The 19634-nt window shown below is 41.6% G+C and overlaps 1 long non-coding RNA gene across 1 annotated transcript; it reads left to right on the top strand.

The window, feature by feature from the left end:
• Window positions 1-1193: 1193 nt before the first annotated feature.
• LOC135363823 (uncharacterized) lies at window positions 1194-10807 on the top strand. Its single transcript, XR_010409950.1, has 3 exons — window positions 1194-1635; window positions 5519-5676; window positions 7525-10807. It is a non-coding gene; the product is annotated as an uncharacterized LOC135363823 (long non-coding RNA).
• Window positions 10808-19634: the final 8827 nt, after the last annotated feature.

Raw genomic sequence — 19634 nt, 5'->3', positions numbered from 1 at the left:
ATTTCCTGCTGGCACATATATTAATGAGCGGGTGCTTTTATTAACAGTGTAAGACAAGAATATTTCAATCTTGTTGTTACCCCGGCTGCCTGATATAAATCATAAAGGACAAGGATAAAATTTAATTTGCAATAACTCTTTGGAGCCAGAGTAATGCTTGCCCAGGAGTTCCTTGTCAGAGCATCGTGGCTTTTCATTAAGTACTCAGCCACTGAATTCTTTTCAACTCTGGCAGAAGCAACGAGGGAACACTTTGGGAGCTCTATAAAAGGCATTCTCCTAATCTTCAAACCATTGGAAAGACTCTGTAGCATCTGTTAAAATATTTTTCCCTTCTAATCTGCCTGAAACTAATCGGGAGAAAATTCTAAGATGTTTCTTAATTAAGCAATAAGAAATGGTGAAGGGTGGTCTGTGCTGAGTTAATCACAGCTGTAAAGCATGAAAAAAGGAAAAGAGTTAAGTACCCCTAAATCCTTGGGCATCTCATTTCCCTCTGAATGTGCCTTATTGCTGTTATTAAGAAGTCTTTTTGTATTTCAGGATCGGAAGCTCCAAATGCGGAAAAGCTCAAGTGCAAGGGAGGGTCAGGCAGAAAAAACCAGCAAAATCCTCCACTGTGGCCAGGAGAGGGGAGGAAGGGGGGGAGCAAGGGGTAGAGAGGTGCTTCACTCTGCTCTCTTTTAGCCCCTGGCTTCTGGGAGTGGCCTACGGAACTGCGTCCTCAACCAAGAAGGAAATAAAACTGCGACAACTGTGAAAGTCAGGCAACTGGGGAGGTGCCGGCTTCACTAAGGAGCGCAAGCCCGCTTCACCTGACCCAGTTCCTTGTGGGATTCTCAGGTCGTGTTCATCAGCACACAGCTGGTGAAGGAGACAGTGTGAGAGCCGAAATCTCCCTCCCTGAAGCCAAGTGTGCAAACTTCTCTTTAAAACCCCCGAAAAGGTGAGCACCTAAACCCTTAAACCTACCTCCTCGTCCTTAGGATTCCAAGTCCCCACAAACTCCTTACCAGCAAATTCAGAGCTTACCAGAGGAGCATGGCAACTCAAACTTGCTTTCTCTCCAGACCATTAAGCCAGGAGTCCTCCCTCCTGTTTGGTTCAACCCCGAGACCAACCCTAGGAACTAACTCTGGAACAGTCTTTCACATTGTTGCATGCACTTCCCCCCCTCCGTGAAAAATCTGCCCGTGCCTCATTAGACCTAATGTTAGGGAGTGATTGGTTAGCAGTTGCAAGGACAGCGAGGACAACAACATCTGCTCTGCCATCGAAATTGTGAACTTCATCCTCACAAGAACTGGATGGAATAAGGGCACCACACAGCCCCTCACACTGCATGCTGTTTATCTTTTCACTTTCATTGACATTTTATTCAGTGAAGACAGCAAAATCTGTCAGCTTGAAATCTTATATTAAATATCAGAATTAAGTACATAACTGGTGTTTTTGCACTTTCTTCTCCACACAGTTGACCCTCGTGATTTGCAGATTGCATTATTTGCAAATTTGCCTACTTGCTAAAATTTACTGTAATAATCGAATTCACTCTGAAGAGCTTCCACGGTTGTTTACAGACATACATATGCACAAAGCAGTGAAAACACTGAGTCACGGACCTACACATCCCAGGTGAGGATGGACAAGTTGATGCTCTGCTTTTTCATATCAGTTCTCCTACTAAAAGCAAGTGTCCTTTTTGCAGTCTATTTAGTGCTCTGTTTTCACATTTTTGTGTTTTTGTTGGTAATTTTGCTGTTTAAATGGCTCTGATGCATGGTGCTAAATTGCTATGTAGTGTTCCTACTCTCAAGAAGACTTTGATGTGTCTTACAGAGAAAATACATGTGTTAGGTAAGCTTCATTCAGGCATGTTGTAGTGTTCTTGACTATGAGTTCAATGTTAATGAATCAACAATTTATATTGAATAAGATGTCTTGACACAGAAACACACATAAAACAAAATTGCATATTGATCAGTTGATGAAAATGTTGTGGCCAGGGGCTTGTAGAATCTAACCTTGTATTCCCCCAGAGGCAATAATTCAGTTTTTGCTAATTCCGGGTTTGCTGCTACTTTGTAGAACATAACTACCATGAATAACAAGAGTCGACTGGATCATCAACATTGCTTACTTCAGTGCAGGACCAGATGGTCTCCCTGGTGAATTTTATTAAACATTTAAAGAAAAATCAACACCAATCCTTCTCAAACTGTTCCAAAAATCAAAGAGGAGGGAACACTCCCAAACTCATTTTATGAGGTGTCATTATCCTGATACCAAAACCAGAAAAAGACACTTTCCTAGAAAGGAAAACTATAGGCCAAGATTCCTGATGAATGCAGATGCAAAAATACTCAACCAAATACTAGCACACCAAACTCAGCAGCACATTAAAAGCATCATTCACCATGATCAAATGAAATCTATCCCTGGGATGCAAGGATGGTTCAACATATACAAATCAACCAATGTGATACATTGCATTAATAGAATGAAAGAAAGGAATCATAGGATCATCTCAAAAGATGCCCCCCCAAAAAAGCATTTGACAAAATCCAAACATCCATTCATCCATTCATGATAAAAGCTCTTCACAAATTAGGCATAAAAGGAACACATCTCAACATAATAACAGTTATTAACAATAATAGCAGTTAATAATAATGTTGACAAGATCACAGCTAACATCAATGGTGAAAGGATGAAAACTTTCCTCTAAGATCAGGAACAAGACAAGGGCGCCCATTCTCACCACTCCTATTCAACTTAGTACTGGAAGTCTTAGCTACAATAGTCAGACAAGAAAAAGAAATAAAAGGTATCAGAATTGGAAAGGAAGAAGTAAAACTGTCTCTATTTGCAGACAACATGATTTTACATATAGAAACTTCTAATGACTCACCCAAAAAATGGTTAGATCTAATCAATGGATTCAGTAAAGTTGCAGGATACAGAATTAACATACAAAAATCAGTAGCATTTCTATACACTAACCATGAAATTTTTGAGAAAGAAATCAATCCCATTTACAATGGTATCAAAACCAATAACATACTTAGGAATAAATTTAATTTAGGAGGTGAAAGAGCTGTACACTGAAAACTACAAGACATTGATGAAAGAAATCAAAGAAAACAAAATAAATGAAAAGGTATCCTGTGTTCATGAACTGGAAGAATTAATATTATTAAAATGTCAATACTACTGAAAGCCATCTATAGATTCAATGCAGTCCCTATCAAGATTCCAATGGCATTTTTTATAGAAGTAGAAAAAACACTCCTAAAATTTATATAGAACTTAAAAAGGCCCCAAGTAGTCAAAGAAATTCTGGAAAAGAGGAACAAAGCAAGAGGCATCACACGTCCTGATTTCAAGAGCTAGAGTCATCAAAACAGTATGTCACTGGCATAAAAATAGGCAAATTGATCAATGGAACAGTATTGAGAGCTCAGAAATAAATCCAAGAATATATAGTCAACTAATATTTTTAAAGGAAGCCAAGAGTATTCAATGGAGAAAAGATAGTCTCTTCTTCAATAAATAGTCGTGGGATAATTGGATATTTACATGTAAAAGAATGAAACTGGACCCATATCTTGCACCACTCATGAAAATTAACTCAAAATGGATTAAAGAGTTAATGTTAAACATGAAACCATGAAACTCCTAGAAGAGAACATGGGAAAAAAACTCCTTGATGTGGGTCTTGGCAATGATTTTTTGGATGACACCTAAAACACAGCCACAAAATAAAAAACAAACAAGTGAGACTATATCAAACTAAAAAGCTTCTGCACCAGCAAAAGAAACCACTGACAAAGTAAAAAGACAATCTAACCCTACAGAATGTGAAAAAATACTTACAAACCATATATCTGATAAGGGATTAATATCCGAAGCATATAAAGAACTCATACAACTCAATAGCAAAAACCCCCACAACCCCCCCCCAAAAAAACAAATAATCCAATTTAAAAATGGCAAAAGACCTGTTCCTCCAAAGAAGATCTATGAAAAGCCAAAGGTACTTGAAAAGATGCTCAACATCACTGGTCATTAGGGAAATGTAAATTAAAAGCACAATGAGACATCACCTCCTACCTGCCAAAATGACTATCATCAAAAAGACAAAAGATAACAGATGCCGGTGCAGATGTGGAGAGAAGGGAGCCCTTGTGCACTGCAGGGCTGACTATAAATTGGTGCAGCCACTATGAAAACCAGTACGAAGCAGCCTCAAAAAAATGAAAAATAAAACTACCATATAATTCAGCAATTCCACTTCTGGGAATATATCCAAAGGCAACAGACACACAAACTCAAAGAGGTATCTGCACCCACACGTTCTTAGCAACATTATTTACAATAGCCAAGACGTGGAAACACCCTAGTGTCCATTGGTGAATAAATTCATAAAGAAGCTGTGGTATATCTATACCAGAGGATATCCTTCAGCCATAAAAAATAAAAATAAAATAAAATAAACAAGGAAATCCTACCGTTTGCGACAACACGGATAGATCTCAACAGCATGATGCTAAGTGAAATACATCAGACAGAGAAAGACAAATACTGTATGATCTCACTTACATGTGGAATCTAAAAACAAAACCAAACTCATAGAAACAGAGCTCAGACTTGTGGTTAGCAGAGATGGAGGGTGGGAAGGAGAAGTGGAGAAAAGTGGTCAAAAGAGCGAAACCTCCAGTTCTAAGATAAGTAAGTACTAGGAGCGGAATGTATCACTTGCCTCTAGTAACGAGGCTGCATGGTAGAGAGCAAGGTTGTAAAGAGAGGAAACCCTAAGAGTTCTCAGCACAAGGAGAAAAAACTGTTTCCTTTCTTATTTCTTTTTATTGCATCTACAAGATGGCCGTCAGCCGTACCTGTTGTGGTAGTCACTTCACGATATGTGTAAATCAAACCAAAGAAAGAATTGCTTCCTTTGCATTCTCCCCTCTCAGGTGGCTCGAACCAAAGCTGAAAACACTGTAGTGGTTCTGAGGTGAAGTCACATCCATTTTAGAGAAGGGGTATTCTCCCAGCCTCCTCTCTAACATCTGAGATCACGTAGATTTTTTTTTATTATGATGTTATGTTAGTCACCATACATTACATCATTAGTTGTTGATGTAGTGTTCCATGATTCATTGTTTGTGCATAACACCCAGTGCTCCATGCAGTACGTGCCCTCTTTAATACCCATCACCAGGCTAACCCATCCCCCTCCTCCCCTCTAGAACATCACATAGATTTTTAAAAAGTCTTTTGATCTGGCCCACAACTGGGCCTCTCTAAGGCAACTTTCCCTCCATACATGTGGCATTCTGATGTCAGTACCTGAGACCACTTGAGGCCCTGCCTGTGGCTTTTGACAAGCTTTGGCCGGGCCCACAGCCCTGAGATCTGAGAAAATCAATACCTCGGTTTGCCTATAACTCTGCTCTAAGGCATAAGAGACACAGACGTGCGCTATCATAAGAAGTATTTGAACATATTCTTCTAGGGTCTTGCTGGCCAGCAGACTCCACTGATGCCCTGTGTGCCTTTGAAGAGTACAGGGAATCCATCTCTGACCTCAGCCAGCGCCCCAGCGGGTGCAACTGCAGAATGTACCACATCCACCACACAGAGAAAACGGGGGATGCCTCGTGCACAGAAAAGGTACAGTTCTAGGTGCTAAAATAGAAACCGTTTCCCTTTCTTCCATGATCTCTCTCCCAACTCATCATGGTGGCTTTTTTTTTTTTTTAATTTGCTATTGAACTCTGTTCTTAGTTTTAAAAGAATTAAAATATCGCATGAGTTTCATTGGTCATCTTTATACTGTACGTTGACAGTTTGAAATGAAAATACAAGCGCATTTCACTCTAATGTGGAAACCATCGAAATTGCATAATCTGTACTTCTTGGCTGGTGCGTATGTATTTTGTTCTCACCAAGACAGTGAAAACATTGCACCAAACTAACTCAACTGTTTCCATTTCACTTCTTGATACTCACACCTTCTATCAACCCTCTCTACCTTTGGCTTCCTGGCAGGTAAGGAAGGCCAGGAGGAAAAGGAGCTTTGGGTGGCTCTGCTTTTCCCCTTCCTTCCATGTCCTACTGTGAGGGTGAGTGCTTGCCAAACAGAGAAGTAACACAAGTAAGAAACACTATGATGAGGTTCACTGGCCATTTGTGTGACTTAGAACACCATCACCCCCTTTCTGCATTCCAGGCGAGTTCTCACTCAGACGAAGGCATGGCCCTTGGGGTCAGCAGTGCTCCTACTCACCAGTCCCAGGTGCATCGTGTTTGCTGGTGCCCACTTGTGTCTTGCTGGACTCCCTCACACCCCCAGGGGGCACCGGAAGTTTGTGCTCATGGGCCATCCCCAAGGCTATATGAGAAAGCAGGGATGAGGCACGGCAGACACACACAGTATGCCTTCTCTCATGTGGCCTGTTATGCTCTCCCATCAGGCTTCACATACAAAGCTCACATTCAAAGGTAAAATTTCAAGATGGCGGAAACAGAGCATTAAAGTGAGCACAGGGCCCTTCGGAGTGCAGGACCCTGTGGGATACAGGTTACACACCCACGATGCTGGCCTGGGCACCCAGACTGGGATGGGCCACACACCTGGAGCCATGTGCGGCTTCTCGAGTCATGTCTGGAAAACATTCACTACCCAGACAGGGGAGTCTTGAAAATAAGGACCCATTTCCTGGAGAATAATGAACCCTTGAAATAATGAATATGGTCATTCAGCCTGGGTGGGCGCCGGTTATCAAAAAGGAAGCTCTGGGCCTTACCTGAGAGCTTGTTGAGCAAATTGTAGAAAGTCACTTGAGAAGGCACTGAGATGATCCCTTTCACAAAAAAAAAAAAATCCGAGAGAGGAAATCTGAGGTCTGGGTGTGAGTGAGGAACCACACAGATGAGCTCAGCCCTGGAAATACTTTAGAGATGAGTATGAGCAAGGTTTTCAAGACCCATGGGGCCTACAGGCAGTGGTTTGAGGAAAAGGGGACCTCCAGTGTGTACAGTGGGAAACAGCTTGAACGGGCCGACTAAAGTAGGGGGCAGGCTGGTAGAGAGGGCAAGAGAAGGAAGAAAGGAGGAAAAAACCCTGTTTTGGAAGCAGCCATGTGAGGACCTTTGAGAAGAAGGGAAGATAGATTATGTGTGAGGTGCTGTTGTTTGAACTCTGAAGGCGGGACTCTGAGTCCAAACTTCAGAAAATAAGAGGAAGCAATTACCAGAAACAGTGAATGCAGGGAGCAAGGGAGAAGATAGGGGAACGTGTTGGCAGGGGGCTCTGAAGCCTGCATGCAAGGGACAGAGGAGGTTACTAATCGATGGTTTGGCTTTGCAGATTTGGAGTGTCATTCCGAGGTCATTTGTACATCTATTTGAAACTGACTGCCGTGCACAATTGTGTATCACGGTCCACAGACCACAGTGGTCGTCCCCAGGATTGCCCAGGTCCTGGTTTCATGCAGCTGCGTCTTCCCTTTCCCTTAGGTGTGCATGGCACCTGTGACATGTTTCTAACAGCTAGAAAACAACAAAAGTGACGGGATGTCTGTGGCTGCATACGTGAGATTACATTGCGCGGGACCGAAATGTCCATCCTGCGGAAAGTGCCTCTCCCTTGCCGGCTTTGGGAAGCAGGAAGCGTGTTGGTGAGGCCCAGGGAGCAAGGAACTGAGGACAACAGAATGCAGCCAGCCCTTACCTGGTCCAGCGTCAACATGAGCTTTATGACCTATGAAAGTCAAGGTAGGCTTTCTAAAGTTCCGTACCCATGTACTGGTTATCCATTGCTGCGTAACAAATGAACACAAACATGGAGGCTTGAAAGAGCATGCACTCATCATCCCACAGTTTCTGCGGGTGTGGCTCAGACCTCGATGGCAGTCTTGTGAGCACCAGAGCAGGAGCTCCAACCATGCTGTGTCTCCCTCCAGACCCACAGGAACTAGGAGATAAGTGTGTGCCTCCCTGGCGGTTTCATCCTTCCCACCATCCTGAACTCAGGACCATGTTGAAGGTTCTATCACCTTTACTTCAGTGGCTTGGTGGTCACCTCCTGCAGATGAGTTCCCAAACCAATAGTTCCAGCTCTGAACTGCTCCCGAGTGCCAACTTCCATCTTCAATTTCCTGAAGTCACTAATTCAAAGAGTCAAACAGTTATTATCTAGTCACTCGAGTATTTAACCAATGTTTGCTAAGTGACTTCTCTGTGCCAGGCACTGTTCTGGGCACTGGAAATGAACGAACATCCCTGCCTTTATGCCATTTATTTTCTAGTGTGGGAGGAGACAGATGCTGAATGTTTGTTGGATGACGTTAAAAGCTAAAGAGAAAAAACAAATCAGAGAGAGGGATATAAAGTGCCAATGTGGGGAGCTGAAATTTTATACAGGGTGGACAGGTGTAAAAACATGCAAGTAAGAGGGCAAGCCAGGCATGTGTCAAGGAAGAAAGTACTCCAGAGAGAGGGAACAGTAAGTGCAAAGGCCCTGAGGCAGAGTGTGCTATTTGAGGAACAGCTAGGAAACCAGTGTGGCTGACATAGAATGACCAAGACAGGGAGAGTGATAGGAGATTAATTCAAGGAGGGAAGGAAAAGGACAGATTTTGGAGGGTCTCATAAGTCATTGTACCAGGGCGCCTGGGTGGCTCAGTTGGTTAAGCGACTGCCTTCAGCTCAGGTCATGATCCTGGAGTCCCGGGATCGAGTCCCGCATCGGGCTCCCTGCTCGGCGGGGCGTCTGCTTCTCCCTCTGACCCTCCTCCCTCTCATGTCTCTGTCTCTCATTCTCTCTCTCTCAAATAAATAAATAAAATCTTTAAAAAAAAAAAAGTCATTGTACCATTTTGACTCGCAGTGAGATGGGTGTGATTGGGAGATTTTGAATGGGGTTTGCTACTGTGATAGCAGTAGGGATAGACTGGAGGGGGACGAGGGCAAAAGTAGGACTTGCTTATTCACTTCTAGAACAGCATCAGACACATACGTATTGGTCACGAAATAAATGCTTAACACTTGAATGTTGTCAAATCTATTGATCTTTTACAATTTTTTAAATTAATGTTGTCTTAAAAATACTTTCTAAATTTGGTGTGGTAATTAGAAACGGCCTTTCCTACAATTACATTCTAAAGATAATTAACTTACATTTTCTTCTATCACTCTCACAATCTCATTTCTTAAATTTGAATTTTCATCTATCTACAATCTATTCTGGTGAAAGGAATAAAATTAGGAAGCCAGCTTTATAATTTTCCAAATGGCTAGTCATTCATCCAAGCTCTGCTTATTATATAATCTAACTGTCTCCTACTGAAAATCTGTTGAGATTTAGTTCTTATTCTGACATAAATATGAGCTATTGATAAAAACCATTCTTATGCCTACTTTGTCATCCTACCTATTTCCACAAACAGAGGCATCTATGTACCATATAAGGTTGTTGATTGATGATCACTACCTAAATTACCTGCTAACACAGTGATTAACAGTTCTATCTCTTACTTTTCATCACCAACAATTACTCCCTGTGATTTAAAAATTAGGAGGAAAAAAAAACAGGGAAAAACAGAAACAAAGAGTCACAAAATTTCCCCAAGTCTACATGGGAACAGATTTGAATGTTTAATATCACTCTGTCTCTACTGCACGGGATGAGAAAGCAAACAAGAAGTTAGATACAAGGAAAACCTTTTTCTTTCCCTCCATCTTCCAATCCTGTGAAATATTTCCATTTTAATTGAAAATGGGAAATGGGAAAAATTACGTAAAGAACTCACCAGGAAAAAAAGCCTATTGTCACAGTAGTCCAAGAAATGTTGTTAGAAAGTCAATAACCAACATTTACAAAGTGGGGATGGCTGCGACACTCCTAGGAGCGTCGGGATCGGACATTTGGGTTGAGTTATGTAACCAGATATTCCATGAGAGGTTCAATCTGTCATCCTGCGTTTGGTTGATTTCGTGTCCTCAGCTTCAAAGAAAGGGATGCCTGAAGGTCACCCGGGGAATCCTAGGGAAGGTGAGTCACTGAATGTGGGCCTCCACAGCAGTGGATGTGGGGCCCCATGAAAGCCTCCAAGTTCAGCTTCTTTTGGAAATAAGAGCAGGTGGTGCTGTTGTCCCAGGAAAGAAGTGTGATCAGACACCTGGCGCTCTAAGGTTTGTAAAGGAAAAGCTGCCAGGTCCCACGGGGAAACACTCTCCTTCCTCTGCAGGGAAAGGGACAGGGAGTTCAGAAACAAGACTGGGCTGATGTCCAACCCCACGTTTCTGGGGCAGCTGGTCCCCGGGCAGAGGCGTGCATGTGTCACCAAAGAGGTTTCTCCCAACTGCAGCTCGGGCAAAGGAAAAGGGACAGCGCCCTTCAAAGGACAGCAGCAGACAAGGTGCACAGATCCTTTCAGTAAAGAGTGGACCAGGATGTGGCCAAAGAGTACGAACTCTCTAAGATAAATAAGTGGCAGGGATGTAACATACAACATGATCACTGTAGGTAACACTGCCTATATTTCGAAGTTGCTAAGAGAGCAAATCTTAAAAGTTCTCCTTACAAGGAAAAAAAAACATTTTTTATCTTTTTTTAGATACCTATATGAGAAGATGGATCTTAAGAAAACTTGTAATCAGGGGCGCCTGGGTGGCTCAGTCGGTTAAGCGACTGCCTTCGGCTCAGGTCATGATCCTGGAGTCCCGGGATCGAGTCCCGCATCGGTCTCCCTGCTCGGCAGGGGGTCTGCTTCTCCCTCTGCCCTCTTCCCTTTCATGCTCTCTGTCTCTCATTCTCTCTCTCTCAAATAAATAAATAAAATCTTAAAAAAAAAAAAGAAAACTTGTAATCATTTCATAATATATGGAAGTCGAGTCATTGTGTTGTCCACCTTAAACTTATATGGTGCTGTGTATCAATAATATCTCAATAAACTGAAAGGGAAAAAAAAGATAGAGCCTGAAAAAGGGGGGAAAAATGTCAAATAGTTGCAACAGAAACTGTCTGGCTCACAATGCCTAAAATAACCATCTGGCTCTTGACAAAAAAGTTTGCAGACCCCTTCCTCAAAACAATAAATATAGCTTTATTACCACAAAATTGAAAAATATGTGTAGACCTATGGTTTTTATATAATTGAAAGTAAATGAAATATTAAAGACAACTAAATTCAATTATGATTTCAAATCATTCGTCTTGTGTTGTGGCCAGCAAGATTTGGATGAGTAATACATTTATAAAGATGCAATAAATTTATAAATTTATCTCATATATCTTCCATTGATATGTTCATAAAATTAAGTTTTCTCTTAATTTTAATAAATTCAATGTTTTATCATTTAGATTTCACATAATTTGTGTTGTTGATAGTAAAGATTGGAAGATTAAAAATACAATATAACTGTACTTGAAGTATTCGATATTTTCCTAAATTTTCACAAAACTTCTAAGTAAATGTAAATTTTAAATTATTTTTCATATTTTGTTTCAAAAACTTTTTGTTCTACAATACTCAAAATGTATTAGATTTTAACAAATAAATAAATTATTATTTTCAAATTTAAGTCAAAGTGATATAAAAATCAAATTTGTATTTACTTTTAAAAATTTAATAAAACCTTTAAAAAATATTTTTATAACATTGAAAAAAAAGAAGACCAAGGTGATGGCTGAACTGTTTACAACGAGTTTTCAAAATCCACACGTGAAATCATGAGAAACAATAGGAAGAACAATTAACAAATTGCCAGTGCTTTTTTCCTCAGGGATGAAGTCAAACTGAGGACTACATAAACCCTGGCAGTTTTGAGCAATTCAGGAAGGGGAGAACCCTGAGATGGAAATCCTGAATTTCTTACTAGTGGGTCATATATCATAAAACTGGAAAAAAAAGAAACATGATCCTTTCTGGACCTCAAGGTTGCAACTTCCATCATGCCTACTACTTTTGGAAAGAGGCTTTTTAATAATGTTAGGAATATAATTTCTATCTGCTAATTGAATTGGTAACAGTGATGAGTGATAAAGGTTATATTTGCTTTGTTTCCTTAAGTTTTGTTCAGTAAGTTTATAGTTTGGGGGGGGGGATGAAGTTCATTCTGCTTAGATTTAACAGTTTAAATATATGGACATTACTTTGATATGCTTAATAGCCTAATGAAACAGAATTGTCCAGGGTTGGATTGCAGGTTACCTTTAGTCTTGGCTAGGGGCTCTGGGGTGGTTCAGTTCGTTAAGCAGCGGATTCTTAATTTCCACTCAGGTCATGCTCTCGGGGGTTGTGAGATCGAGCCCGACATCGGGCTCCACACTCAGCAGGGAGTCTGCTTGAGATTTTCTCTCTCTTCCTCTGCCCCTACCTCCTCGCTCTCTCTCTCAACTAAATAAATAAATCTAAATAAATAAATAAATAAATACCCTCGGCCAAATACTGTTTACCTGACAGCAGCCAAATCTAATTCTAATGATGGTAAATATCCAAAGATGTTGAAGTTGAAAGCCCAGCAGCAAAGATGTATTCCCAGGGAGTGAAACGATATTCTAAAAATTTTAAGTACACCTCACCATTTCCACATAATGTCTGATGATGTATTTTCAGGATTTTTATTATTCTTTCTATTCTTTTCTTCTGCATCTAACCAGCTTACATCCTGCTGGGGTTAAATCTATCCCCGCTTGATTTCCATCTTTGACCCAGTTGTATTACATTTGTGAAACTTATCACTAGTGTCAATTTCTTTCCTTTTTTTTTTTTGTTTGTTTGTTTTCCACTTGCTTTTCTACAATATTAAGGAGTAAAAATGAAAGTAAATATTCAAATAAGTATGCAAATAGTGCAGGGAGAAAAACCTAACAAATCTGTGGAAACTGAGCTGGCGCCTGGCAGGGGGCCCCCCATGTGGTGTAGTGCACAATTTCCTTTGGTTCGAAAATATAGGCGAATCCCATGTAAGGCAGTCGAAAGGTATCAATGCATGATTTGGGGAAGAATATGTTCTACAGCAGTCAAATATGTGAAAGACAACAGACAAAATATGGAAAAACCAAAAATGACCTCTGGAAGTTTGAAAAGATGCATTGCAACCTTCAAATATCCAGGCGTGAGCCAAGTCGGAAGGGCGTATGGCTCAACAGGGGGCGTCTCTCCATTTCTCCTGCATGGCCTGTAAACCAGTAAATGGCTCACGATCCAGACGGAGAGAGGCGGAGAGGGAGTCAACCCTTTCCCTCCCGACTGTTCAGTCCCCTTCTGTTTCTCTCCCACCTCAAAGCCAAACCAAAGGAGCAAACTAAGGAAAGCGCAGGGTCCGAGGATCCCAGGCACATCTGCAATGAATCCAACTAGAGCCTGCCAGGGAAGCTCATGTCTTAGAAAGAACAGGACAGTGGGAACATTTGCTCTGGCTTCAGAGGGAGGGGGAAAAAATGAAATTGGTAATGAAGCCGAAGCACCATGTCAATTGCTTAAAGTTCACTCACATTTAACATTTCACACACCATTTACATTCCTGTTCTCTCTCCACCAAGTGAAAAAGGCAGTGGTGCCCTTTGGGGTTTAGCAGGACGGTTGGCCTCCCTGAAGTGCCTCTCTCTCTGTCACTCTCCCTTCCGCTTTTTCCTGACTCAGTGGCGAGAGGTCTTCATGCCAGTTGAAACCATCTGTGGCTCAGCAACACTCCGCCCCCAACGGAGCACCAAGAAATCACACAGGCCCTTCGGGCGTGGAAGAGCAACGATCCTCCAGTGGAGCCCGGCTTCGTTGTGCAGCTCCCTTCGCAGACCCCGGGGAGCCTGCTGTTGCGTTCTGGAGCATTGCCTGGCTTGATCAGTGAGATCACCTGCAGCTCTGCTATCTCACATCGGGCATTCCAGAGAGACCTGACAAGTTTACTTCACCATTTACCGAGCCACTTCTCTGTTCCAGGCTGCTCTAGGCTGAACCATGCCCCGGCCCCCATTTATGTGTTGCAATCCCAACCGGCAGTCCCTCAGAATAGAACCGTATGTGGAGATAGGGCATTTAAAGGGGATGATTAAGCTACAATGAGGCAATTAGGGGGCCCTAGTCCAATGTGACTGGTGTCCTTAGAAGAAGAGGAAATGTGGACACACGCAGGGAGACACCAGGGGTGCATGGAGGAGAGACCGCGTGCAGAGGCAGCAGAGGGTGGTTGTCTTCAAGCCAAGGAGAGAGTTGTGGGGTAAGAGAAACCCTAGCTCAAACAGGCTTAAATTAAAAAAAAAAAAAAAAAAGCCCCCTCACCTTCAAACTTTCCCTCAAGGAGACAAAATGGCTGCTGTGATTCCAGACTTCATGTCTTCACACCAAAACACTCCGGGGTAAGACCTTGTCTTTGGGCTTTACTTCCCAGAAACCTCAGCAAAGATCCCTTTTACATTCGTGGCTGAGACGCTGCAGCCAGGATTATGGAATAGAGTAATTGACTTAAGACAATAAGGTTCCCACCCGGGGCACCTGAGTGGCTCAGTCGGTTAAGCATCTGCCTTCAGCTCAGGTCATGATCCCAGGGTCCTGGGATCGAGCCCCACATCGGGCTCCTGGCTCAGCGAGGAGCCTGCTTCTCCCTCTCCCTCTGCCTCTCTCCCTGCTCATGCTCTCTCTCTGTATCTGTATCTCTGTGTCTCAAATGAATAAATAAAAAATAAAATCTTTAAAAAAAAATAAAATAAGGTTCCCACCCAAAACACAGAGCTGAGGGTCTCAGGATGGAGATGGGAGAGACTTCCGGATACCTTGTTAAATAAAGGTTTCCAGGGGCTGGGGGGAGGGGAGAATGAGAAATTATTATTTAACGGGCACAGAGTTTCTGTTTGGGATGACCACAAGGCTCGGGAAATAGATGGTGGTGAGAGTGCGGCTGAACTGTACACTTAACAACGGTTAAAATGGCAAACTGCATGTTACCTCTATTTTGCCACAAGAAATTAATCTAAAAAATAAACTTAAAAACTTTCTTAACACATTCCACGTGCATGCCAGCTGAAGCCAGTTGGTATTTCATCCCCAAAGTGCCCCTCTGCCACTGAGAATAGCCCTTGGGAACCCTCCCTAGCCACCGAACCAGGGCCAGGCCCAACGGGCATAAAAAGAAACCTGCCAAATGTCAACACAGAGAATTATGCTCAGATTGTATTGAACACTGGCCTGTGACAGGGCTCAGGAAATACCGTGCTATTCACGAGAGCAGAGAACCCTTATCTTAGACTGCCAGATATTTCATCCGGGGAGATAATTAAGGTCAAGTCTCTTACTGGTGGTTTGAATGGGGCAAAAAGAGTGGGCTTTTTAACAAATATTTGCTAGTGGCATTTTTTAGTGTCTAGAGGAAGGGAACAAGCTCCAGTGGGGCAAGTGACAGCTATAAATGGAAAAGGAGCTGCAGCATCTGTTTTGTCCTGTGTCTACGTATAGTGAGGTACCTACGCAGAAGTCTCAGCCAAACCTTCCAGAGAGTGGAGTTCTTGCTTCTGACAGCTACAACAAAGCTGAGCAGATTGCTCTGTGATAAAAGCCACGCCACTGCATCCTGTCTCCAGCAAGTGAAAAACCAGGTGCGAGGCAGCCACCTAGCTGCAAGGTGAGTTCAGTGTCATGGGACGTTCTGAGTAGCTGTTGTTCAAAAAACAATGAATTTACATCCATGACACCCTGTGTCAATTTCAGAATGATTTTATCATGCCCACTTTTGTGCCGCCGCTAAGCTGGAAAATGTGGACTGTGACATACTGAAGCAGAAAAGGAACAAATTTGCATGTTACTGGGCTGGAAGAGCCTTTGATTGTTGGAGACGCCCGATGATGCTGTCAAGCACCGGCAGACAGGGCACCTGGGACGCACCAGATCTCTGCTCCCGGCAGCTGACAGCAAACTACTGAGTCAGCACAAGATCAAAGAGTTGGAACTGTCTCAAGTAAAAGTGTTAAAAACACAAAGAAGCCGGCATCTTGATAAGAGGACATCAAGAGGCAAGAAATGCACAGAGAGAAAGAAAACGACCTTGAGTCTATAATATGTTACAAGCCTCGGAATTGTAAAAACGCCTGATACAAAAAGAAAAGGTGCAGCTCAAGTGAGAGTTGCAGAGTGAAAAGGTTGGAAGTTGTATGCTTGTCACAATGCAAGAAGAGACAGGGGAGCACTAGAGTTCCGCAGGATTATGACTGAGATTACATGTCTGTGTTCAAGGCTGATCACTTGCTTGCACAAGTAGGTCTGTGACTTCAAGCTCCGACACATACGCGTTTTAGCTGAGTGTGCCTCCTTGGCGTCAAGCGCAAGACTTCGGAAATACAAATACTCTTTTAAGAAGGAAAGAACCGATCCCTGGCAACAGTCAAGTCAAAGCTTGCTATTTAAAGAAGCAAATAAAAATATTGGAAATGAGACATTCGGTAGAAACATTAATGATAAATTTGCTGCTTTGGGAATTGGCTTTTCAGCAAAGTGAGCCATATAATAACATACCTATCAGTGGGGGAATATATTAACGATTCCCTTCAAGAGAGGGCTTCATCTTCTGGCAGCATTCTAAGTGTTTCAAATCTGACTCCCCAGTTGTTTTTTTTTTTTTGCCTTTTTCTTACTTTCCATAAAAACAGCTACCGTCACCATGTCTGGGATCCCCATTGGAGAGAACCACCAAAGAAGGAGAATAACAGGTAGCTCCAGCTGGGAAATTTTGAGCCTCCATTTTTCTCATGTAAACATGTCTCAGAATAAGCCAAACAAAACAAAACAAAAGGGATGGCGGGGGCGGGGGTGGGGCGCCTGAGTGGCTCAGTCTATTAAGCATTGGACTCTTGATTTAGGCTCAGGTTATGATCTCAGGGTCATGAGATGGAGCCTCACTGAGCGTGGAGCCTTCTAGAGATTCTTTCTCTCCTTCTCCCTCTGAAAAAAAAGAAAGAAAGATGAAAGAAAGAAAGAAAAAGAAAGAAAGAAAGAAAGAAAGAAAGAAAGAAAGAAAGAAAGAAAGAAAGAAAGAAAGAAAGAAAGAAAAGAAAAGAAAGAAAAGCCCTGCCCTGTATTTCCCCCTTTAATCTTTACCTGGGTACACATACTAGAAGGGGAAACTATAAAAACTAGATAGCATGCTTTCTTTACTCTTTGAGTCCCTTTTCAATCACCTAATAGCAGATAAGCCACCGTGGGCACCCAAATAAATATTTGCTTTTGGTACCATCCTGCCAATAGTCTAGTCTTGAAAAGTGAATTTTCCACAGTGAAGGACATTTCCTGACACCGTTCATGCCTTCAGCTGAACTCAGACACTTAGATCCGGCTTCAATTCAGTGATTCAGTATTTTTTTCAGAAAACTTCTAAAAACTTTTTCAAAATTTGCCAGCTTCTCGATAACAGTTTTTAATTGAAAAAGAAATTTCTCCAACCTCCAGCTATGGTATGATCATATAAATAATATTGTATGATAAATTATCCCCTGTGTATATTTGACAAGCATAAAAGAGTTTTGCCTGGTGGCTGAAATGTTCCCCCAAACTTTTATGGTTTGCTGTTGAACATTCAACATTTCAAAATATATTAAAAAGGAAATTCTAAGAGCCTTAATTATGACTACGGTGCCTGCACAGGAAATCATTTCCCTCTAAATATTGTGCTTTATCTGTTCTGATTTCTGAATTCATGGCAAATCTTTCAGTATCTGGTTTTTGTTTGTTTGTTTGTTTGTTTTCCCAACCCAGGCAATTAACCACGGTAGAGGAAAATAGCTCTGAGAACTTTACCACATGGTGCAATTTTCTAATAAAACACAAGAGGGCAGGTTTTGCTTTATTGTAAGCCTAATTCCACTGCTGTTCATCAGGATGGTCGTTGCGCTAATTACACATTCAGAAACAATAACATACAAAGTGAATGAGTCATCAGAGTGTGTGCTCTGGCAGTGAAATCTCTACTATTTTAATGAAGGACAAGCTTAAGCCTTTCTATGAGGCATTATTGACGACAGAGCACAACTACACTTGGGGGAAACAGTGATAGTTTTAGCAAAGAATGGCTTGAAGAAGGACGGACCAAATTCAGTCATGTTACATCCCTGAAGTCTGACTTGAGTCAATGGGGCAAATAACACAGGTAGGTTAAGGATTTTTGCCAAAGAGACACAGTCTTGATGAGAATGTATAAAGCATACACGCTTTGAACAGGAACCTTGAGTTTTGTTTTATTTTCTTTTAGACAACTTCCACTTATCATATTGCTCACAATTTTCTTGCATGTTGTTTTCAAGATTTCATTAAACTACCTGCCAAAGCGTAATTACATTCACAGGGGTTATTTTCAGCTTGAATTACCCTTGTAGCTAAAGCCAAAGTAGCATGTCATCCCCGGACAGTTTCTGAAGGAATTCGTGGGTCCATCTGCATAAGAAAGGCACTGGTTTTTCCCTCTTCATAATTCGGCCGCTAACTCCTTCCACTGAAACAAGGCTTTTAAGACATCAGATAGTGGAAGACCCTAAAATGATATCATGAGGTCTTCACTTTCTATCCTAGTCCCTATAAATGGTAGAATTAAGGTCTACCGATGGTGGGAAGAAGAAAGTAGCTGGATGTGTATACTTGCATTAGGTTGCATGGAGTAAATGTCCACATAGTGTAATGGACAACTCAAAATCTGAAAGAGAGGTTGTCACTAATTTCATGGCAGGGATTGAAGATCCCCCTATCTTATGTTTTATCCAGCACATGTTAAAACAGATACCAGAGGCCCTGAATGAAAAGTTCTACCTTGAGATGAGTTCATTCCTTAAAGAATGTTTATAAAATACTCAGGATGAGCAAGGCTCTGTGGAAATAGGAAAATTTGAACCTTGGGTTTTGGCATTGCATTGGGGAGAGTAATTATTTCCCCACTGGCAAGTGAACTGGCTCTTTTATGTACCCGTATCAATTAACAACCAACATTTTCTGGGTACTTAAAGTGCTTTGATAAAATGGCATTGGAGCATAGAGAGAGGTGTCCAATCTGACCTCTAGAAGCTTCCATTCTAAATATGGAAGCGAACTCCACACAACCATTACTTCATTGACTCTAACTTCTTTCTTCTGGGGTCTCCAACAAAATGATTGAACCAGAAGGCTTCCCAGGAGGATCAGCAAGTTAGTTGCTATGGGACCTTGCCTCCCTGGTCAGTGACTTGAAGTAGCCACCCTACCCCACCTCCACCCCGAGATCAGCCTTTAGACCGTGGGCACATCAAAAGTAACTCATCACTTGGGAAGAGGTGTGAGGTTGTAATTATGTATTTTATATATATTTGTATATACATATACAATTGTAAGTATACATATGTAATTATGTATTGTATATATATATACACATATATTCCAATACATGCATACCGAGTGCCAAAAAGATGGGAATTGACGTTCACAAATTAAAAACAATAGCCTCCAACAGATGAACAATAATCTGCAAAACATTTATTTTTATTTTCCTCTTTAATAAATTTTTTATTTCTGGTTAACATGAGATTAAAATTATTCATTAGGATGATTATAATTAACAGTGTTAAATCCTAAGCAAGACACAAATTAATAACAAAGAATTTTAGAATTAGAAGGGAA

The sequence above is a fragment of the Mirounga angustirostris genome, unplaced genomic scaffold, assembly GCF_029215605.1.
Source record: "Mirounga angustirostris isolate CCGP_5_RB_7025 unplaced genomic scaffold, mMirAng1.0.hap1 SCAF_3, whole genome shotgun sequence".
Taxonomy (NCBI): Eukaryota; Metazoa; Chordata; class Mammalia; order Carnivora; family Phocidae; genus Mirounga; species Mirounga angustirostris.
Note: the sequence above shows the minus strand (reverse complement) of the source record. Positions and strands in the feature narration are given on the sequence as shown.